Below are 24,568 nucleotides of genomic sequence, written 5' to 3'. Positions count from 1 at the left end.
CATAGTATAGTTTTAATAAGGAAAATATGCTAAGTTTTAAAATTCTTTCTAAAAATAATAAATATATTTGATTTTATACTTCACATCGTTTTTAAAAATTATGTTGCATCTTTTAAATAATTCGGGCCCTAAAGTGATTATTTCTGTTTCCTGATACTTATGCATTACTAATTCTAGTAAGAAGTAGAAAGTTTTTAGTTTTGTCTTCACTTAAATAATATTATTAAAAATCTAAAATCCATAGTCGAAGCTATGTGATATTCAATCAAGATTACTAATATTTTGTTTTTCAATCATTGTATTCCCTTAGTAAAGTGTTTGTAGTTTATTGTGGACATAATATTCCTTAACACGTTTGTATAGAGAATCAAATGCAAGATGTAAGTTCCATTGCTTGACCCAATTCTATAGCTCAAGTAATTCCATAAGGATAAAAAATGGTGGTTAAATGCATGTTTTTAAATTATAACGTTGTCGTGTAATAAATAACATTTAATTCAATTAAGCTAGAATATAAAACGTTTTCTTTTTTACAATGCCTCTCATACCCATGTCCTTTAGCTCTACCTATAAATGAAAGCTTCCTTGGTAACATACCTCGTTCGAAATTAATCTTGCGAGCCACACTAAAGGAACAATACCATTCTTAAGACAACATGGCAAGCCTCAATACTTTTTTTTTCCTAGTGGTTTTGTTCATAACGATTGGTGTAGTGATATCCGTAAACAAGAATGATCAGATAATTAAGGAGAATAATTGTAAAGCTAAAATGGGCATGCCTTGCATCATGGAAGTTTTCGATAGTATATTTCGAAAGGGGAGAATTTCTAACAAGTGTTGCAGTGAACTCCTTATTTTAGGAAAAATGTGTCACTTGGCATTGGTAAAGATGACCCTTGAAAATCATGTAGTCAAACACGTGAAGCCGAAGACAATCATGAAAAAGAGTGTTAGGATTTGGAATGAATGCCTCCAATTGACCCATTCACCCTCACCGTCCATTTAAAGATATTCACTTGCTTCAGTTAAGAAAGGATTATAAGACATAATAACATCAAATATGTAATTTTGTCTTCGATATTGTTCCATGAACTTACAAAGTAAAGTTTAATTTAATTCATGCCAAGCTAGAGCATATTTCCAACTGTAAAAAAGAATAAAATGGTTATGTTGAAACTTTTACTTAATAAAATAATATTTATATGTCAACAACATCTCTATGTGGCCATAAGCAATATCTTATACATTTGTATTTGAAACTACAAATCATTCCATGTTGAGTATTAAAGTTTTTATTGTGTGATTTTTATTTCCACAAATATCAAGAATATATGTTTTTGATTTATTCGTATAAACTAAAATTAGTAATTCGATGAAATGGTGAGAAATTTAAATAACCCCCAGTCTAGAATTTTGAATATGTTGAAATATTGTAGTATCATTGTCACAAATTACGAATCTTGACCAGTTATTGTTACTATTATTTGTTGATCAATATTAAAATTTAAATATTCTCTATCTACAAAAATTGTTTTTTTCAAAACAACTTGAAGTCAACTACACATTTTGATTCAATCATAGTCTCGTTATGAAAGAAAAAGAAACTATTTTTTAATTTATATTTTTTTGTGTTCCTTAGTAGGAAAGAATCATTTGAAATACATAAAAAACTTTAAATAAAGATGATCATAACAACTTATTTCCATTTTATTGAAATTCAAGACGTTTGTAGCTTTTATTTTTTAATAAACACATTTTTTATAATCAAAATTTTCTTGTGATACAATGATTTATACATAATAGAATTACTTTTTAGACCATCAGTAGTTTCAAATTTGTGTTTCGTACTTAATAAAAAATATACAGTTGGTGTTTATTATTTTAAAAGATTTTTCAGATGATTAATCACTATAAGACCGATAAAAACCTAATAAATGATCATTGAAACAATTGAAAATTCAAAATAATTGTGTAATGTAAATGTTTCAATTCACATGATGCAAGTTAAGCACGATGTATTAAAGAAATAGAAATTTAAAAAACTAAAAATAGTTTTACTAGTTGATGTTTTTCTATTATCTAAATTAAAGGAATGTAACGATGATATACCGCTCATCTTATCCTTATAATAAAAAAGGTAAGTTATACGAAAAAAGAAATTGTTTGTACATTTAGTATCGATAAAAATATCTATAGGAATATAGTATTTGATTCGTAAAAGCTAAATTGACAATCCGAGTCAATTCCTCTTATGTTAAAGTTTCTTTCACTATTTAAAAGAATTAGTTTTAAATTTTAACCCTCATAGTATAGTTTTAATAAGGAAAATATGCTAAGTTTTAAAATTCTTTCTAAAAATAATAAATATATTTGATTTTATACTTCACATCGTTTTTAAAAATTATGTTGCATCTTTTAAAGAATTCAGGCCGTAAAGTGATTATTTCTATTTCCTGATACTTATGCATTACTAATTCTAGTAAGAAGTAGAAAGTTTTTAGTTTTGTCTTCACTTAAATAATATTTTTAAAAATCTAAAATCCATAGTCGAAGCTATGTGATATTTAATCAAGATTACTAATATTTTGTTTTTCAATCACTGTATTCCCTTAGTAAAGTGTTTGTTGTTTATTGTGGACAAAATTTTCCTTAACACGTTTTTATAGAGAATCAAAAGCAAGATGTAAGTTCCATTGCTTGACCCAATTCTATAGCTCAAGTAATTCCATAAGGATAAAAAATGGTGGTTAAATCCATTTAATTCAATTAAGCTAGAATATAAAATGTTTTCTTTTTTACAATGCCTCTCATACCAATGTCCTTTAGCTCTACCTATAAATGAAAGCTTCCTTGGTAACATACCTCGTTCGAAATTAATCTTGCGAGCCACACTATAGGAACAATACCATTCTTAAGACAACATGGAAAGCCTCAATACTTTTTTTTTTCCTAGTGGTTTTGTTCATAACGATTGGTGTAGTGATATCCGTAAACAATAATGATCAGATAATTAAGGAGAATAATTGTAAAACTAAAATGGGCATGCCTTGCATCATGGAAGTTTTCGATAGTATATTTCGAAAGGGGAGAGTTTCTAACAAGTGTTGCAGTGAACTCCTTATTTTAGGAAAAATGTGCCACTTGGCATTGGTAAAGATGACCCTTGAAAATCATGTAGTCAAACACGTGAAGTCGAAGGCAATCATGAAAAAGAGTGTTAGGATTTGGAATGAATGCCTCCAATTGATCCATTCACCCTCACCGTCCATTTAAAGATATTCACTTGCTTCAGTCAAGAAAGGATTATAAGACATAATAACATCAAATATGTAATTTGTCTTCGATATTGTTCTATGAACTTACAAAGTAAAGTTTAATTTAATTCATGCCAAGCTAGAGCATATTTCCAACTGTAAAAAAGAATAAAATGGTTATGTTGAAACTTTTACTTAATAAAATAATATTTATATGTCAACAACATCTCTATGTGGCCATAAGCAATATCTTATACATTTGCATTTGAAACTACAAACCATTCCATGTTGAGTATTAAAGTTTTTATTGTGCGATTTTATTTCCACAAATATCAAAAATATATGTTTTTGATTTATTCGTATAAACTAAAATTAGTAATTCGATGAAATGGTGAGAAATTTAAATAACCCCCAGCCTAGAATTTTGATATGTTGTAATATTGTGGTATCATTGTCACTAATTACGAATCTTGACCAGTTATTGTTACTATTATTTGTTGATAAATATTAAAATTTAAATATTCTCTATCTACAATTTTTTTTTTTCAAAACAACTTGAAGTCAACTGTACATTTTGATTCAATCATAGTTTCGTTATGAAAGAAAAAGAAACTATTTTTTAATTTATATTTTTTTGTGTTCCTTAGGAGGAAAGAATCATTTGAAATACATAAAAAACTTTAAATAAAGATGATCATAACAACTTATTTCCATTTATTGAAATTCAAGACGTTTGTAGCTTTTATTTGTTTTAATAAACACATTTTTTATAATAAAAATTTTCTTGTGATACAATGATTTATACATAATAGAATTACTTTTTAGACCATCATTAGTTTCAAATTTTGTGTTTCGTACTTAATAAAAAAATATACAGTTGGTGTTTATTATTTTAAAAGATTTTTCAGATGATTAATCACTATAAGACCGATAAATAACCTAATAAAGGATCATTGAAACAATTGAAAATTCAAAATAATTGTTTAATGTAAATGTTTCAATTCACATGATGCAAGTTAAGCACGATGTATAAAAGAAATAGAAATTTTAAAAGCTAAAAATAGTTTTACTAGTTGATGTTTTTCTATTATGTAAATTAAAGGAATGTAACGATTGTATACCACTCATCTTATTCTTATAATAAAAAAGGTAAGTTATACGAAAACAAAAATTGTTTGTACATTTAGTATCGATAAAAATATCGATAGGAATATAGTATTTGATTCGTAAAAGCTAAATTGACAATCCGAGTCAATTCCTCTTATGTTAAAGTTTCGTTCACTATTTAAAAGAATTAGTTTTAAATTTTAAACCTCATAGTATAGTTTTAAAAAGGAAAATATGTTAAGTTTTAAAATTCTTTCTAAAAATAATAAATACATTTGATTTTATACTTCACATCATTTTTAAAAATTATGTTGCATCTTTTAAATAATTCGGGTCCTAAAGTGATTATTTCTGTTTCCTGATACTTATGCATTACTAATTCTAGTAAGAAGTAGAAAGTTTTTAGTTTTGACTTCATTTAAATAATATTATTAAAAATCTAAAACCCATAGTCGAAGCTATGTGATATTCAATCAAGATTACTAATACTTTGTTTTTAATTCAATGTATTCCCTTATTAAAGTGTTTGTAGTTTATTGTGGACATAATATTCCTTAACACGTTTGTATAGAGAATCAAATGCAAGATGTAAGTTCCATTGCTTGACCCAATTCTATAGCTCAAGTAATTCCTTAAGGATAAAAAATGGTGGTTAAATGCATGTTTTTAAATTATAACGTTGTCGTGTAATAAACAACATTTAATTCAATTAAGCTAGAATATAAAACGTTTTCTTTTTTACAATGCCTCTCATACCCATGTCCTTTAGCTCTACCTATAAATGAAAGCTTCCTTGGTAACATACCTCGTTTTAAATTAATCTTGCGAGCCACACTAAAGGAACAATACCATTCTTAAGACAACATGGCAAGCCTCAATACTTTTTTTTTTCCTAGTGGTTTTATTCATAAAGATTGGTGTAGTGATATCCGTAAACAAGAATCATCAGATAATTAAGGAGAATAATTGTAAAGCTAAAATGGGCATGCCTTGCATCATGGAAGTTTTCGATAGTATATTTCGAAAGGGGAGAGTTTCTAACAAGTGTTGCAGTGAACTCCTTATTTTAGGAAAAATGTGTCACTTGGCATTGGTAAAGATGACCCTTGAAAATCATGTAGTCAAACACGTGAAGCTGAAGACAATCATGAAAAAGAGTGTTAGGATTTGGAATGAATGCCTCCAATTGACCCATTCACCCTCACCGTCCATTTAAAGATATTCACTTGCTTCAGTTAAGAAAGGATTATAAGACATAATAACATCAAATATGTAATTTTGTCTTCGATATTGTTCCATGAACTTACAAAGTAAAGTTTAATTTAATTCATGCCAAGCTAGAGCATATTTCCAAATGTAAAAAAGAATAAAATGGTTATGTTGAAACTTTTACTTAATAAAATAATATTTATATGTCAACAACATCTCTATGTAGCCATAAGCAATATCTTATACATTTGTATTTGAAACTACAAATCATTCCATGTTGAGTATTAAAGTTTTTATTGTGTGATTTTTATTTCCACAAATATCAAGAATATATGTTTTTGATTTATTCGTATAAACTAAAATTAATAATTCGATGAAATGGTGAGAAATTTAAATAACCCCCAGCCTAGAATTTGAATATGTTGTAATATTGTAGTATCATTGTCACAAATTACGAATCTTGACCAGTTATTGTTACTATTATTTGTTGATCAATATTAAAATTTAAATATTCTCTATCTACAAAAATTGTTTTTTTCAAAACAACTTGAAGTCAACTATACATTTTGATTCAATCATAGTTTCGTTATGAAAGAAAAAGAAACTATTTTTTAATTTATATTTTTTTGTGTTCCTTAGTAGGAAAGAATCATTTGAAATACATAAAAAACTTTAAATAAAGATGATCATAACAACTTATTTCCATTTTATTGAAATTCAAGACGTTTGTAGCTTTTATTTGTTTTAATAAACACATTTTTATAATCAAAATTTTCTTGTGATACAATGATTTATACATAATAGAATTACTTTTTAGACCATCAGTAGTTTCAAATTTTGTCTTTCGTACTTAATAAAAAATATACAGTTGTTGTTTATTATTTTAAAAGATTTTTCAGATGATTAATCACTATAAGTGTAACAACCCGATAATATCAAAATAATAGTTAAATGGAATTGAAGATTTAATTTTGAAAATTGGTAATTTTTAGGGACTAAACTGAAAGATTTTAAAACTTGTAGCTTGTTTTAGAGTTAAAGAAAATTCAGGGACCAAACCCTGAATTTACCCAAAAAAGTTAGGTATTTGGTTTTATATATGATATATGCGTAAATTGGGTTCTGAAAATCAGAACCCAATTCCTCCCAAATTTCCATTTCCTTACCTCAACTTCCGACGACGATTCCGATCGTCGTTTTGAAACCACCATCGTGTTCATCATCAAGCGAGGAACAAACCCTTCAATTAATTGAAGCGAAACGCTGCCAAACGTCGTGAATTTCAAGTCAAAGCATCGACGTTTTTTTTAAGCTCAATCGCCTAGAAAATCCTAAATTCATCGCCGATCGTTGCTCCTTTTACGACACCTCCCGCACCATCGTGTTCCTTGTGCCGTTCCGAGTCCGCCGGTGTCATCCTCGATCTCCGTTGACGGCGACGCGTGGGGAGGTGGATCAGTCAAGATTCGGCCGAGTCGAAATCGAGCTCTCCGCCGTTCAAAAATTTGAACCGATCTTTGTAAGTGTCTCGAAATCGCTCAAAATAATTTTTAGAAAATTTTTCGTGATTTTTAGAGCCCCGGAGGACGTCGCACGCGCCACACGCGGCACCGCAGGCGAGTGAACGCTGAAAACCGGTTTTGATCGGTTTAACCGGTTTTGACCGGTTTGACCGGTCACGACCGTTTACCCGTTTACCTGACCCGTCGACCCGTTAACCCGACCCGACCCGTTGACCGGTGACCGGTGCTATTATGGGAATTAATTCAGTTTTGTGCTATTCTGGGTGCTATTTGTGTAAAATGTTTGACAGTTTGTTGACCTCCTTTGACCAGAACTTTGACCGGCTTTGACCAGCTATTAAACGACCTTTGTTTTCGACCAAGAATTCCTATCCTGATAGTTTTCGACGTCCCGAATCCGTTTTTGGGGTCTGTTTTGCTAAATTCAAACCCAAAAGTCTCCAAATCATCAGTCAACCCCGTTGACTTTAATTTTGACCAAGAAATCGAAATTTCGGAAGGTCATACTTTATATTTTTCGACGTCCTGAATTTGATTCCGAAGTTTTTTCCAAATTCTGACCCGAAATTCCCGAATCGAGCTTGTAAACCCAAAAGGCTTAATATTTTAATATTTTGATTATTTAAATGAGATTTGGTCAATGATTTTTTTCAATAAAATATTTTATGAAGGTACTGTGTTTCACCTAAGCAAGGATCAATTAGGTCCGGTATTATCCGTTCGTTAGATCAGCCTGAACCGCGTACTACGAGAATTACCCGTAGGTTTCCGTATATTATTTAAATAATATTTAGATTATTTATATTAGGATTCCAATATGGATTTTCAATTCGTAGGGTCTAGCGCTGCAGCAGAACGTGATCGACATACCCAGTAATAGGCTTCCCTATCTGATTTCCCAGACTGTTACAGGTGTGTTTCCTAACAGTATTATTACTGATTTAAATAATTTATCTGAATACCGAGTATTTGATATTTGATTTGCTGTATATTCTGATATAATTTCTGAATTAAGGTATTTCATACCGATTTCATACCGATTTCCGTATTTCTGCATATGGTTCTAAGTATGAAAATTTGTTATGTTTTAAGTGATTAATCATTGTTTTCAATTGAATACATTCATTGTCATTTGGGGGGTATTGTTGAAGGAAGATTATCTGCAGACTTCTCGACTTTGTGCTCAGGGTCTAAATGGCATGTGCGGTTGGGTGTATGGTTCTGGGGAACCTACACAACTATGATGTGAACGGATGGGGGTAGTGTTCATGTTTTAAAAATAAAAATAAAAACATATTGCATAAACCGATTTCATTGAAAGATTTTATCTGTATATTTTTCTTATATACTGTATGGAGCACTGAGCTTTTAGCTCATTCTGTAGTTTTTACCCTTTTTCAGATAGTAGCAGACAGTAAGCTAGCAGATTTGGCATCAGTGGAAATCAACTACTTATTTTGTACGAAACATATATTTCTATGTTTTTTCAGTTATGTTTGGTGACATGTATTTGCTACAATTTTCGACATATCTGTATTATTAATATAATGTATTGTAAGATATTAAAAAAAAAACCTCTGAATGGGATATGTGACCACTTAGGTTTGAGTCTAACTACAGACCGGGTCTAGGGGGTTATATTTGGTGGTATCAGAGATTTCGGTTTTAAACATTTAAAGTTTTCTCGAGATCCCGGATGCTAATCTGACACATGTTTCAAATTTTTTCTGTAGAGCCTTATAGATCCAACGATGAATGCTGCTAGAGGCCGTAGGACAGGACGTGACGTGGTAGAGGGCGAGTCACTCGACCTTCTTTATGATAGACGATCCGATGTCAGCACGTGATCCTCCTGTTCCGCAAGTAGATACGACTCTTTCTCATGATGATCAGTTTACTCCCGTGAGAACCCTCCCGTCACTGAAGATGAGGATATGAGATGAATAAAGACGCCATTAATAGAGCTATCTTCCGCATGTTTCAGAGAGCTGCTAGAGCCCTAGTAACATGATTGCAGTGAGATTTCAAATTCTCTGGTTGCTGCTAGTGTAGTACCATTTGAGGGTATTACTGGTGGACCTCCGACAGACGTTGAGTATTGGCTGGAGGACACAGAGGATTATGGATGAGATGGACCTCAGACCTGAGCAAAAGATAAAGGGGGCCCTAACTATGTTAAAGAAAGAAAGCTTCAGATGGTGGCAATCCATTTATGGTAGTATTCCGAGGAACCAATTAACATGGGATCTTTCAGACGCGCTTCCGAAGTCGCTATCGGAGAGAGATATTGCAGGAGCGACGCCAGGAGTTTAGAATCTGGAGCAGGGTAATATGTCTGTATGGATTATGAGGTTGAATTTATCCGATTGAGCCGATATGCTCCTGGACTTGTGGATATTGAGACAGATCGATGCTTGAGGTTCGAGAATGGACTCAGGTATGAAATCAGGAGTCGAGTCGCTACTCACGAGAGAGGAATTTTGATGCTTTGGTTGAGATAGCCAAGACTGCTGAGGAAATAGAGCGACTGGGTATGGAGCACAGGAGAGATAGTGATCGAGCTCAAACCCGATTCAGGAGGCCTTCTGGTTCTGTTAATTCTTCTGCACATCCTAGCAAGAGAGGCAGGGGTGATTCCTTTCAGAGAGGCGGTGCGAGTGTCAGACCTGTTGCACTGGTGCTTCAACTTTTCAGTCTACTAGACAGGTGGATCTTCTGGTTGCAACCTTTGCAGACATGTGATTACTGTGGGAAACATCATCTTGGGAATGCAGAAGAAAATTGGGCACATTTTAGATTGGTTCTAGTGACCATATTATAAGGATTGCACAGTGTCAGTTTCTACAGTTCATACACCAGCTCGTACTCGCTCGTACTCAGAGTACTGTTCAGACTCCTGCGGGTGGTCGTACTAGGAGAGAGCACCTGGATCAGTTAATAGGGTCCGAGCATCTCAGAGTAGGGTCAAGTCAGATCTGAGGCCAGACAACCTGCATTGGTTTACACTGCTAGACTTCGACAAGATCGTGATGGGCCAAATGTGACTGCAGGTACTGTTACTATCATTCAGTTCCATACTTTGCATTGTTTGATAGTGGCTCTACAAATTCCTATGTATCACATTCCGTTTCTGAGGTCTAATATTCCTGTTGAGAATACTGAGCGTTCAGTGATAGTTCAAAGTCCCTTAGGCCAATCCATCGTGTGGTCGTATTTTAGAGAGTCCCTATAGATATCAATGGGGAGATTTTTCTGGCTGACCTGATGGAGTTACCCTTTAAGAGTTCGATTTGATTCTCGGCGTAGATTGGTTGGACAAACACGAGTAAATATTGATTTGAGACTAAGAGAGTTGTTTGAAGACCTCAGATAATCAAAGATTGTAATGATCGGGGAACGACGTGGATTTCTGACGAATGTGTGTCTGCTTTAGTAGCGGAGAAGATGTCAGAAGGGTTCCGAGGCGTTTCTTGCTTATATTTTGGACACTAGGAGATGCAATCCGATATTGAAGGCATCCGAATTGTCAAGGAATTTCCGATGTTTTTCCGAGGAGTTGCCTGGATTACCTCCAGATAGAGAAGTCGAGTTTGTGATTGAAGTCTATCTGGTTCCACCCCGGTTTCAATGGCTCCTTATCGTATGGCCCCAAAGGAGCTTAAAGAACTGAAATCCAACTCCAGGAGTTGTTGGACAGGGGATTTATCCAACCAGTGTATCACCGTGGGGAGCTCCAGTTCTCTTTGTCAAGAAGAAAGATGGGACATTGAGACTCTGTATTGATTATAGAAAACTAAATAAGCTAATTGTTAAAAATAATATCCTCTGCCCAGAATCGACGATCTATTTGACCAATTCGAGGGGCTTCTATCTTTTCAAAGATAGACTTAAGATCTGGTTATCAATTAAAGTGAAAGATTCGGATTTCGAAGACTGCTTTCGTACTCGATAGGGCATTATGAGTTTTTAGTGATGTCATTCGGGTTAACTAATGCCCCTATGCTTTTATGGATCTGATGCATAGAGTGTTTCGACCTTATTGGACCAGTTTGTAGTTGTATTCATTGATGATATACTGGTGTATTCTAGAAGTGAAGTAGAACATGAGGAGCATTTAAGAATTATTCTTCAGACTCTAAGGGAGAATAAGCTATACGCTAAGTTGAGCAAGTATGAGTTCTGGCTCAGCGAAGTGACTTTTCTTGGACATATCGTCTCTGCTGATGGTATTCAGGTGGATCCGAGCAAAGTGGAGGCTATTATGAACTGGAAGTAACCAGAAACGTCTCTGAGATCCGTAGTTTCTTGGGCTTAGCTGGTTACTACCGTCGTTTCGTTGAGGGGTTCTCCTTATTGCAGCTCCTCTGACGAAACTTGAGGAAGATGTTCCATTTGTCTAGTCTGGGACCAACAAGCTAGCTTTGAGAAATTGAAGACTGTTTTAACTCAAGCCCCAGTGTTGATTCAGCCTGAATCTGGGAAGGATTTTTCTGTCTACAGTGATGCTTCTCATCTGGATTAGGATGTGTTTTGATGCAAGAGAAGAAGGTTGTCGCTTATGCATCACGTCAGTTAAGGTCACATGAGCGTAATTATCCTACTCACGATCTGGAATAGCTGCGGTGGTTTTTGCTTTAAAGATCTGAGACACTACCTCTACGGAGAAAAGTGTTATATCTATACTGATCATAAGAGTCTGAAGTATCTGCTTACTCAGAAAGAATTAAATTTGAGACAGTGTCGCTGGTTAGAGCTTTTAAAGGACTATGATTTTGAGATAGAATATATCCAGGGAAGGCTAATGTAGTGGCAGAGCCTTGAGCCGTAAGGCGATATAGACCTCAGAGCCTTATTTCCAACTTGAGCTTATTTGATGATAATAGTTTGTTAGCAGAGTTACAGGTTAACCTACTTTGGCCGAGGAGATTAAGGCTAAACAATCCTTGATAACTCGTTGCTTCCCATTATTGAACAAGTTAAGCAAGGATCGAGTTCGGAGTATACTGTGGATCAGGATGGTATTTTGTGTTTTCACGGTCGTACTGCGTTCCTAAAGATGATGAGTTGAAACGGGTTATTCTTCAGGAGGCTCATAGTAGTCTTTATGCTATGCATCCTGGTGGGGACAAATGTACAATAATCTCAAAGAGCGCTACTTTTGGACTGGTATGAAGAAGAATATTCAGATTTTGTGGCAAGGTGTTTGACTTGTCAGCAGGTTAAGGCAGAGCACCAGCATCCGTCTGGATTATTACAGTCAATTAAGATTCCTGAGTGAAATGGGAGCGTATTACGATGGACTTCGTTACTGGTCTTCCTCTAACTCTTCCAAAAAGGATTCTATCTGGGTGATTGTTGATCGACTCACCAAGTCAGCGCACTTTATCCCTATTCGGGTTAATTATTCTCTGGATAAACTGGCTAAGTTATACATTTCTGAGATCGTTAGACTTCATGGTGTTCCGTTGTCTATCATATCTGATCGAGATCCGAGATTCACTTCTAGGTTCTGGAAAGCTTTGCACGAGGCTCTGGGTACTCGTTTGAATTTCAGTACAGCTTTTCATCCTCAAACTGATGGACAGTCTGAGCGAGTGATTCAGGTGTTGGAGGATATATTACGGGGTTATGTGATGATTTCGTGGTAGTTGGGAAGATTTCTTGCCGTTAGCTGAGTTTGCTTACAATAATAGTTATCAGGCGAGTATTCATGGCACCGTACGAGGCTCTATATGGCCGTAGATGTCGTACTCTATATGTTGGACAGAGTTACATGATAGAAAAACTTTGGGTCCAGATTGGTTCGAGAGACTGAAGATACTGTCAGACTGATCCGTGATCGTTTAAGAGAGGCATTTGATAGGCAGAAGTCATACGCAGATAAGCGACGTAAGGATATCGAGTTTGAGGTTGAAGATCAGGTTTTTTCAAGGTATCTCCATGGAAGAAGGTATGAGATTTGGACGTAAAGGTAAACTGAGTCCGCGATTATTGGGCCGTATCGTATTCTGAAGAAAGTTGGACCTGTTGCTTATCAGCTTGAGTTGCCTTCCCAGCTCAGTAGTATTCATGATGTTTTTCATGTTCTATGTTGAGGCGATACCGTCCAGATCCAGATCACATCATTCAGGTTGATGAGGTAGAGCTGAGACCTGATTTGTCATATGAGGAGGAGCCTGTTCAGGTTTTAGAGAGGGAAGAGCGAGTCCTTCGGATAGGCGTATTCCAATGGTCAAAGTGCAGTGGAGTAATCGTAGCCCCTCAGACAACAGGCGCAAAAATTTACTGAAGTAATTAAATGGAATTGAAGATTTAATTGTGAAATTGGTAATTTTTAGGGACTAAACTGAAAGATTTTAAAACTTGTAGCTTGTTTTAGAGTTAAGAAAATTCAGGGACCAAGCCCTGAATTTACCCAAAAAAGTTAGGTATTTGGTTTATATATGATATATGCGTGAATTGGGTTCTGAAAATCAGAACCCAATTCCTCCAAATTTCCATTTCCTTACCTCAACTTCCGACGACGATTCCGACACCGTCCGAATTCCGATCGTCGTTTTAAAACCACCATCGTGTTCATCATCAAGCGAGGAACAAACCTTCAATTTTGAAGCGAAACGCTGCCAAACGTCGTGAATTTCAAGTCAAAGCATCGACGTTTTTTTTAAGCTCAATCGCCTAGAAAATCCTAAATTCATCGCCGATCGTTGCTCCTTTACGACACCTCCCGCACCATCGTGTTCCTTGTGCCGTTCCGAGTCCGCCGGTGTCATCCTCGATCTCCGTTGACGCGGCGCGTGGGGAGGTGGATCAGTCAAAGATTCGCCGAGTCGAAATGACTCTCCGCGTTCAAAAATTTGAACCGATCTTTGTAAGTATCTCGAAATCGCTCAAAATAATTTTTAGAAATTTTTCCGTGATTTTTAGAGCCCGGAGACGTCACACGCGCCACGCAGGCGAGTGAACGCTGAAAACCGGTTTTGACCGGTTGACGGTCACGACCCGTTTACCGTTACCTACCCGTTGACCCGACCCGTTAACCCGACCCGACCCGTTGACCGTTGACCGGTGCTATTCTGGGAATTAATTCGTTTTTATGCTATTCTGGAATTAATTCGAAATGGGTGCTATTTTGGTAATTTTTTAAAAGGGTGCTATTTGTGTAAAATGTTTGACAGTTTGTTGACCTCCTTTGACAGAACTTTGACCGGCTTTGACCAGCTATTAAACGACCTTTGTTTTGACCAAAATACCTATCCTGATAGTTTTCGACGTCCCGAATCCGTTTTTGGGGTCCGTTTTGCTAAATTCAAACCCGAAAGTCTCAAATCATCAGTCAACCCGTTGACTTTAATTTTGACCAAGAATTCGAAATTTCGGAAGGTCATATTTTATATTTTTGACGTCCTGAATTTGATTCCGAAGTCCGTTTTTCCAAATTCTGACCCGAAATTCCCGAATCGAGCTTGTAAACCCAAAAGGCTTAATATTTTAATATTTGATTATTTAAATGAGATTTGGTCAATGTTTTTTTTCAATAAAATATTTTATGAAGGTACTCGTGTTTCACCTGAGCATTGATCAATTAGGTCCGGTATTATCCGTTCGTTAGATCAGCTGAACCGCGTACTACGGAATTACCCGTAGGTTTCCGTATTATTTAAAATATTTAGATTACTTATATTAGGATTCCAATATGGATTTTTCAATTCGTAGGGTCTAGCGCTGCAGCAGAACGTGATCGACATACCCAGTAATAGGCTTCCTATCTGATTTCCCAGACTTACAGGTGTGTTTCCTAACAGTATTATATTATTGATTTAAATAATTTATCTGAATACCGAGTATTTGATATTTGATTTGCTGTATATTCTGATATAATTTCTGAATTAAGGTATTTCATACCGATTTCTGAGATCTGCTTATCTGATATCTGAATTATTGATTTGAATTTGATTTCCGTATTTCTGCATAGGTTTCTAAGTATGAAATATTTGTTATGTTTTAAGTGATTAATCATTGTTTCAATTGAATACATTCATTGTCATTTGGGGGGGTATTGTTGAAGGAAGATTATCTGCAGACTTCTCGGCTTTGTGCTCAGGGTCTAAATGGCATGTGCGGTTGGGTGTATGGTTCTGGGGAACCTACACAACTATGATGTGAACGGATGGGATTTCATTGAAAGATTTTATCTGTATATTTTTCTTATATACTGTATGGAGCACACTGAGCTTTTTAGCTCATTCTGTAGTTTTTACCCTTTTTCAGATAGTAGCAGACAGTAAGCTAGCAGATTTGGCATCAGTGGAAATCAACTATTTTGTACGAACATATATTTCTATATGTTTTCAGTTATGTTTGGTGACATGTATTTGCTATAATTTTGGACATATCTGTATTATTAATATAATGTATTGTAAGATATTAAAAAAAAAACCTCTGAATGGGATATGTGACCACTTAGGTTTGAGTCTAACTCACAGACCGGGTCTAGGGGGTTACAACATTCTTATATCATCTTCTTTTGATTCTCATGTCATTCACGTTCGAATGGTTCTCGAAGTTCTTCGACGATAACATTTATATTCTAACATGGATAAGTGTGTGTTTTGCAGTGATAAGCTTATGTTTTTAGGCTTTATAGTTAGTGTACAGGGTATTCATGTAGATATAGAGAAGGTTAAGGCAATTCAAGAATGGCCCACGCCTACTTCCATCACCGAGGTAAGATCTTTTCATGGTTTGGCAAGTTCTACCGTCGCTTTGTCAAAGATTTCTCAACCATTGCTGCACCATTAACCGAGATCATCAAAAAGTCAGTTGAATTCAAATGGGGACCACTACAACAAAAAGTTTTTGAACTTCTTAAAGATAAGTTATGTTCTGCCCCTATTCTTCGTCTTCCAATTTTTCTAACACCTTTGAGCTAGAATGTGATGCTTCAGGCATAGGCATTGGTGCCGTCCTCATGCAAGAAAGACAACCTATCGCTTATTTTAGTGAGAAGTTAAAAGGTTCACAATTGAACTCTACCTACGACAAGGAACTTCTTGCACTCGTCCGAGCACTCGAAGTGTGGCAACACTATCTTCTCCTAAAGAGTTTATCATTCACACGGACCATGAATCACTCAAATGGTTAAATGGACAAGGTAAGTTAAACAAACGACATGCTCGATGGGTTGAGTTCATTGAATCTTTTCCTTACATCATCAAATACAAACAAGGGAAAGATAACATCGTAGCTGATGCATTATCCCGACGATACATACTTATCACTCGAATGCATGCTACTGTTCTGGGTTTGCACATATCAAATAACTTTATCCTAACGATCCAGATTTTTCTGAGATTTATAAACAATGTGTAAAAGGTGCTTTTAACAAGTTTTATCTTGTAGATGGCTTTCTTTTTCGCATGAACAGGTTGTGTATACCACAAAGCTCTTTGCGAGAATTCTTGGTTCACGAGTCACATACCGGAGGACTTATGGGACACTTCGGTATTCACAAACACTTGATATGGTCATGGAACACTTCTTTTGGGCCGCACATGCGTAAAACAGTGGAAAGATTTGTGCATCATGCATCACGTGCAAACAAGCAAAGTCAAAGGTAAATCCTAATGGTTTGTATACGCCTTACCAATTTCTTCTTCTCCTTGGATCGATTTATCGATGGATTTTATACTTGGCTTACCCCGCACTAAGAAATGACGAGATAGTATTTTTGTGGTTGTGGACAGATTCTCAAAGATGGCACACTTCATTCCTTGCCATAAAACGGACGATGCCACACATATTGCTAATTTATTCTTTCGATAAATAGTCCGCCTTCATGGCATTCCTCGCACCATTGTGTCCGATCGTGACACTAAGTTCATAAGCCACTTTTGGAAGGTATTATGGGGTAAGATTGGCACAAAACTTCTCTATTCCACTTCTTGTCATCCTCAAACCGATGGACAAACCGAAGTAATAAATCGGATTCTAGGATCTTTGCTAAGAACTGTGGTAGGTAAGAATACCCATAATTGGGAAGAATGTTTACCTTTTGTTGAGTTTGCTTATAATCGATCCATTCACTCCACAACAGGTTATTCTCCATTCAAAATAGTTTATGGTTTTAACCCACTAACTACTTTGGATCTTATTCCCTTACCTTTAGATCAGGTTGCCAGTTTAGATGGTGAAAAGAAGGCTGCCTTGTCAAAGACATTCACGCCAAAGCCAAACTCAAGATGGAGAAAACCTACGAGGCAATCGCAAACCGAGTTAACAAGGGCCGACGACATGTCACCTTTGAACCAGGAGATTGGGTATGGGTTCACATGAGAAAAGAAAGGTTCCCGACAAAGGAAATCCAAGCTAGACCCACGAGGCGATGGCTCATTCCAAGTTCTTGAACGAATCAATGACAACGCCTACCGCATTGATCTTCTCGGTGAGTATAACGTGAGTGCATCCTTTAATGTTTCTGACTTATCTCCTTTTGATATTTCAGATTCGAGGATGAATCCTTTTAAGGAAGGGGGAGATGATACATGCACCACATTCCCTAAAGCTAAGGATGATGAATTTACTATACCACTTGGCCCTATCACACGAGGCCGGACCAAACTTCTTAAAGACAGCTTCAAATCGCAGTTCAAGCATTCATCCGGAAGGGTCTAATAGCAGCAGATTTGAAACAACTTTTTGAAGGGGATCCAGTTGTTATCCGGTCGACATGTCTTCTGGTGATACAACCGTCTGTCTCTTATCTTTCCAACGGTTCTTGAATCGCATCAATCCGATATCGGGAACTCAAGATATGGTCATTTTACTGAAGACGGTGCATGCAGGAAATCCTATACGGGATTAATACGTTATTTTGTAAATATTACGAATTTTCAATATTTATATTGATTATTTGTAATATAATTTAATATAGGATGATTAATTATCTTTTAGGATCAGATTTATTATTTTATTAGGAATTAAGGTTGGGTTAAAACAATTTTTAGTTATTATTTTATTAGGAATTAGAGTTAAAACATGTTTAGTTTATTAATATTTTATTCTTTAGTTATTTAGGACCTTTAGAATTTAGCCCCTATATAAAGGAGGCTTCATTCAACTTTGTAAATCAGATTTCTTTGATCAATAATACAACAAGAATTTGTTTTTGCAAGTGCTGATTGCCTTGTGCCTTCGAATCTTCTTCTCCTGGAGTTCTTTCAAGTTCTTGTGAGGGAGATTAATCTTCACACTCCAATTTGCCTTTTCATCGCGACTAGGAGGGTTGGTTAGAGCCATATTATCGTGTTTGCCTTTTCATTGCGACTAGGAGGGCTCGATAGGACATTATCCATCGATTTTCCACATCCATCCACGCCATCAATCATCTTTACCGTTCACTTTCATAAGGGAGATCTTTGATTCTTGGTTATTTCTCTTTTTAATTCCTTTATCTTTTGTTTATCTTATTTTAATCTTGTTTCTTTTCTTGTTTCCAGCACTAAAAGAAACCCTAAAGAACCCTAGCTATTGCCGCCACCTTCCTCATTCATTCCTTATTGTTCTTCATCGAGTCTAGAGCTTTTCTAGGTTTGATTCTTCAACAAGAGCAACGTTCATCAACCCGCCACCGCTTCCCTATCAGTATCCTCAGTCGATGAAGAGCATAGAATACAAGTCCCATGGTTGCACTTACTCAGCTCGCTATCACCAAAAGTTCGATCACTTGGAAGCCAAGCAGTCCCCAGCCCCACCCATGAATAGTCCATGGGGTCGAACCATGCTGGTGTTGACTGAGTCATAGACTTGTGTCAAAACTCCTCCTTGGAAAACAAGCCAGTGAAAATCAAACCCCAGGCACCACATCCCCATGCAACTGTGTAGCCTCTAATGGGTCATCGAAGTTCAGTTTAAGTGCTAGCATATTTATCCCAATCAAGACCCAAGCTGCGATAAAACCGCAAACGATAGCAGCCCACGGCTCAACAACTGCACAGCCCGATGTTATCGCGACAAACCCTCCTAACACTCCATTGCATACATCGGGTGCATCCCAATGGCCCACTAGTAGTCTTCGACTGAACAACGTTACGATTCCGGCCATCGATCCAGTTAATGTGGTTGTGACCGTTGTCCGACCAATGGTGGTCCAATTACCCTGATCGGTTGTACTTGGATAGGCCACAAGAATTTTATCAAATGAGCCTGGATTGAACCCGAACTACAACGAGAACTTTCCGAGAACTACTAGCATTGCATTATGGCCACGCATCTGCATAAGCTTGCCAAACGCATTGAACCGACCCACTCTTGGACCTTCAATTAATGAACCCCAAAACCCAGCAACCGCACCCACCATATGCACCACGCCACCCCCTGCAAAATCAATAGCACCAGAAGCAAACAGTGGACTGCTTGAAGTAACACTGAGCCACCCACTGGATGACCAAACCCAATTAGGTGTGTTCACTATTCGGTTTTAACCGAATTAGTTCGGTTAATTCGGTCGACCACTGAATTAGTTCGGTCGGGGAACAATTAATGTTTTTTTAATATTCGATTAACGGTTAATTCGATTCGAAATCGGTTAATTAACCAAATTAACCGAAATTGTTAAATATTATATATATTATATAAGCTCAAACCCATTAAAATTAATGCCCGATTGTTTTTTTAATCACACTAGATTCATTAAATTATTAATACCTAATTAATTTGTAAGTCAAATAAAAAATATACATATATATATTTAAATTAATCTAATTAAAAAATTTCGGTTAGTTCGGTTAACCGACCAAAATAACCGAAATTTGTTTAGTTTGGTTAATATTTTCAAAGAAAAGTTCGGTTTGGTTAACGATTAAAGAATATTTTTTGTTAATTCGGTTAATGGTAATTCAGTTCGGTCGGTGGCCAAATTAACCATCTGAACACCCCCTAAACCCAATGAGCCACAACAGGGTAAACGAACCCACTAGGGAAAAATGAGAAAACTATGTAAGCACTAAATTGGGTTCTCTCAGCTATTGAACCACTGGTATCCGAAATGGCAAAAGCTCATTGGTAAGAAAGAGTAGTTAAATGAAGCATTAGGAACATCTCTGAGGGCAAAGAAGGTGGTGCCAATAAAAGGGTTGGAGTTGTCGCCAAATGCTAAGGCAAAGCCGAACAGATAGTAAGAGATGCTACCGACGACGGCATTTACAACACTAGTGAGCATAATGTTCATGGCATTCTTGGCACGGACTGAACCGGCACTGAGCATGGCAAAGCCAAGCTGCATGACGAAGACTAAGTAGGCAGAAAATAGAAGGTAAATGGTGTTGATAGAATAGGTGACTCTTTGCTCCCAACTGATCTCCATGATCGTTGGAGAGAGGCAGTGACTAGCGAGAAAGAGATGGTAGTAGTATTGGTTGGTTCTAATGGAAAAGGGAAGATATAATGCCAGTAGTTTTGGATGTAGTTGGTACTTGAATGGTAGATATGCTTGTAGAGATGTGGTGGTTGAGGGCAAATTGGGATAATGGAGATGCAAATTGCCATCTCGAAAACGAAGGGAATTCCATTTTGAATTATTATTGATGTTAGAACCTGGTGCAACTTGAATTATTAATGATGTTAAAACTGGTGCAACAACAAAATACAATAAAGGTCCTAGGTTCAAATAGTAGTGTACGTGCTAGGTTCAAATAGTTGTGTATGCAAAATGTGTATCAATGACTAAGAAATATTCTGAATAGATTCTACCTTATAATCATACTTGAGTATTCACATACTACCTTGCATTATGTCATTAAGGAACATATGCAACATAATTGCAAGTTTACATGGATATATATGAAGAAGTACAACTGACCTCAGTCATTGATATTAAGTTTTGATGCCGTATACTTGGCATGTTAGCTATAAATATGTATTACAAGTGCGGCGTGGATAGTTGTATGGGACTAATAGGCTTCGACGTATTGGCTCCGATCTTCAATTCGACTGTAAGTGAAGAGCCTCATTGTTACGATAGCAGATTCATTAGCTCCAGCTCTTATAGCAGCCCTTCCAGCTTCCAGGAACCTCTTGATTGCATCCTCTACATATTGGTTGGCTTCACCTACTCGCATGCTTTTCCCGATATATGGGTAAGATTTGAGGACATGATCACCATTGAGCTGTGATGCAAGCTGAACAAGTTCAACTTGGAATTCCGACAGGCTAGCATCTTCTTTTGGTCCCCATGGCCTCAATGATGTCGTCACCTCGGGAAGTGTTCTGCATCCGAATTCCAGAATATTGTAAACTATTTCAGGAGAGGTACAATCGGTTGAACTCTATATCTGACAATTCCGAGACAAGATAGGCTTTCAATAGTCAATTGGTAGCATCATACCGCACCATCAATTACTAATTTTCTTGCTTTAATTTGGGAGGCCTATGAGGATGAAGGGGGGCCATATTTCATGGATATATTTGATAGGAAGTCGATGGATTAATAAAGTGCAAAAGCATCTTGCAAAGAAAATCCAACTCTATGATCAAGGAAATTTGAACATACCAGGGCAGTCAGTACGAGGATACTCCTCAGTTTAAAATAATTCTCGAATGTACCACCCACGCATCCCTCTTTGTCAAGAAATTCGAATTCAGGTTGAAAAGCTTCTTCACCGTTGCAGGAATGGAAGAATGTTCAAACTGTGAAATGGTGTTGTCCAGTTGGCTCATGGATTACTGGTACCAAAACAAGATGAGTTAAACAGATGAAAGGATCAGAATTGCAACATAGTAAAAAAAACAGAGAAGAGGAGCAAAGAATTGAAGTAGCGACAGTGGAATGGAAAGGGTGTTTTGGGACATGCATTACTCAAACACCAATTCATAACGAAAACCAAAGAACAGGAACAATGGCATTATTGGTTTTACATCATTATAAAGGATGGCTCGACCTACTGAATAAGGGTTCAACTTCAGAACTGCTTCAGGTTGACTGCTCAAGTAACTTCTCTCTCTTATAAGGTCAATATCCTCATTTATTCTATACGAAAGATGCCATGTTTTGTGGATTCAACATGAGTTGAGCTACTGTTTTCACTTATCAACAAGAATCAGCAAGTGGAAACCAATTCCAAAACAATTTGTCGACCAGAAATAGACTGCAAGAACTTGCTATCTGCAATAACCCAAAGTGACTATCTCAAACCCAACCTGCTCGCTCTCGTCACACCTCAACTAACATTGTACTTAACGCAAGGCATCAAGGAGAAATCATACTAGATTTAACCATAGATCAATGAAAAACAAAGCTAGAAATTCGATTCACCCCGTGCCAACTTATCAACTAAATAATAATCCTCAATAGTCACTACTAATATAAAGACAAAAAATATCCCACCAAAAACATGGTATTATTAGAAGCAAAGCAATGTTCTCTCAATTATCACAAAAAAGACAACTTTAAAGCATACTTCTACGCAAAACATTAAGGGATAAACTTCCATCCAAACCTTAAAGACAACATTTTTCCATTGCCTTCAATTAGAACTAAATAGTTTTATCTTTGATTTGTTCTTTGAAAAGGACAACAAAAAATCAACACAATTAGGAAAAATATCTAAACTAATTTGTTCTTTGAAAAAAAAAAAAGGACTTACCCGTGCCTTGTCGATCCAGGAGAGATCATAGAGTAGGGACCCTAACACCGAGCCTACTGAACTTGAAATAACGGGTCGGGTCCAACTATTCCGTCCGGTTAGGCACACCTGAGACGGGAGTGGGCACGTGATCATAAAACCCCCGTGCTCATCGTAAGTAATCAAAAGAGCCATCTCTTTCCACTGGGACTACTCCTCAGTATCTCGTACACCTCCTTCACGAACCTCTGCCCAAGCGCCACGTCATGCGACGGGTGGTCGTCGTTCGCCGGAACAATCGACATCGAAGTAGCGTTGCTCCACCACCACGTAATTGGGATTTCCCGAGCCGCGCGTGGAGCCGGAACTTCAAAGCGTAGCTGTGGAATTGATCAAGAACTTCAATTTCCTTAGGCTTTTGAAGAAAAGGGTAGCCGGGATATTTTGGTAATAAATGCCGAAGCTGAGGCCATTGTCGTCCAACGAATCGAAAATCGTCTTTTGGGAAATCCATTGATGAGGTCTTTCCTCACATTACTCATCGCCCCAAACGACGTAGCTGAATGAACGTAAAATCGGTTCGGTTGAGTCGAAGCGGGAACCGAAGCGAACCACCGGTCGAAAACGCCGAACTCGTTCGCTAACTTCGAGTAAACCGGTAGCCGACCCGGTTTAAATCCCTCATCACGGTTTTGCTCATTCCTTCACCCATGCTCTCCGCTTGCTGGGCAAAGCCGTTCATCGGAGCCGGGTCAGCCGAGCTATCATTCGATCCAAAAATCTGTTCTCGGATCGCTTGAAATGAGTGACCTGGGTCGGAATCCCGAAGAGAGCATCGTCGGTGACAGATATGTAGGGGGGTTCGGTCGGTGAATTGAGTGGGTTTGACTCCTTGCCGGAGAGGCCGTCTATATCGGGTCGGGTCGATTTGAGCCAACAAAAGATGGTCGAAAGAACGGTTTTCCATGACGAGCACAACAAGAGTTTTGATGGGTCCTTTGATTTGTGTTTCTTTCGGAAGTTGTAGTTCGAACTAAGAGAGTTAGATGAAATCAAAAGGAAAAAGAAGAGAACAAGGGTGAAGGGTATTCGCCGGAAGGGACTCATATTCTGTTGACCGGAAAAAAACAGGGTTGCGGCTGTCGGCGTACGGTGTGTTATACAATCCTTTTGGCAGTTATTTGGTAGAAGACGAAACTAGTTTTTTTTTTAAAAGAAGTTTTGTTTTGGTACGCAATTCATTTCTGGGTGTTGAAAGAACCACAAAATGCCACGTGGTCAAATTTTATCTTGTTTGCATCCATATGCTTTGACTTTCTGATACTTCATTGAACAGGTAGAAACTTGTTTGAATTAGTCTCTGCAAATCCCATCTATTAATAAATGTTAAATAATAGTAATTAGTAAAAACTAGGGTAAACAACATAATCACATGGTCGGGATCACTATTTTTAAATTTATGTCTATATGACCATTAAACTATTAAAATAGTTTTAATATAGTCACTCGCCGTTAATATTTAACGAAAATGTTTGTGTGGTAGCTAATAAAATTTGTATAATTAGGGCACGAGTCCTTGTAAGTACATATTTACTGCACTGGCACCCTGCTTTGTTTTCTTCCATTTTGGCCACTACTTGTATATGATTTCCTTATATTTTCATTTAATGCAATTTGATTTCATAAAGAACATGATTAAAAAAATCCACTCGATCGTGTCGGAACTGTCAGGTTCGGGTCCCATGCCCATCCCTACACGTAAACACTTCCGTTAAATGTTAATGGCAGGTGGCTATATTGAAACCATTTAAATAGTTCAGTGGCCATATTGACGCAAATTTGAAAATAGTGGTC

The 24,568-nt window shown here is 36.7% G+C and overlaps 2 pseudogenes; both read right to left on the bottom strand.

Moving 5' to 3' along the window:
- LOC120199413 overlaps positions 1–20,494 on the bottom strand; it is a 49,518-nt pseudogene extending 29,024 nt beyond the window's left edge.
- A 549-nt stretch (positions 20,495–21,043) lies between these two features.
- LOC120199407 lies at positions 21,044–23,928 on the bottom strand (annotated as a pseudogene).
- Between the last annotated feature and the right edge of the window lie 640 nt (positions 23,929–24,568).

The sequence above is a fragment of the Hibiscus syriacus genome, unplaced genomic scaffold (genome assembly GCF_006381635.1).
Source record: "Hibiscus syriacus cultivar Baekdansim isolate YM2019G1 unplaced genomic scaffold, ASM638163v2 tig00000340_pilon, whole genome shotgun sequence".
Lineage (NCBI taxonomy): Eukaryota > Viridiplantae > Streptophyta > Magnoliopsida > Malvales > Malvaceae > Hibiscus > Hibiscus syriacus.
The sequence above is the reverse complement of the archived record's forward strand: the minus strand, read 5'-3'. Positions and strand labels throughout refer to the sequence as shown.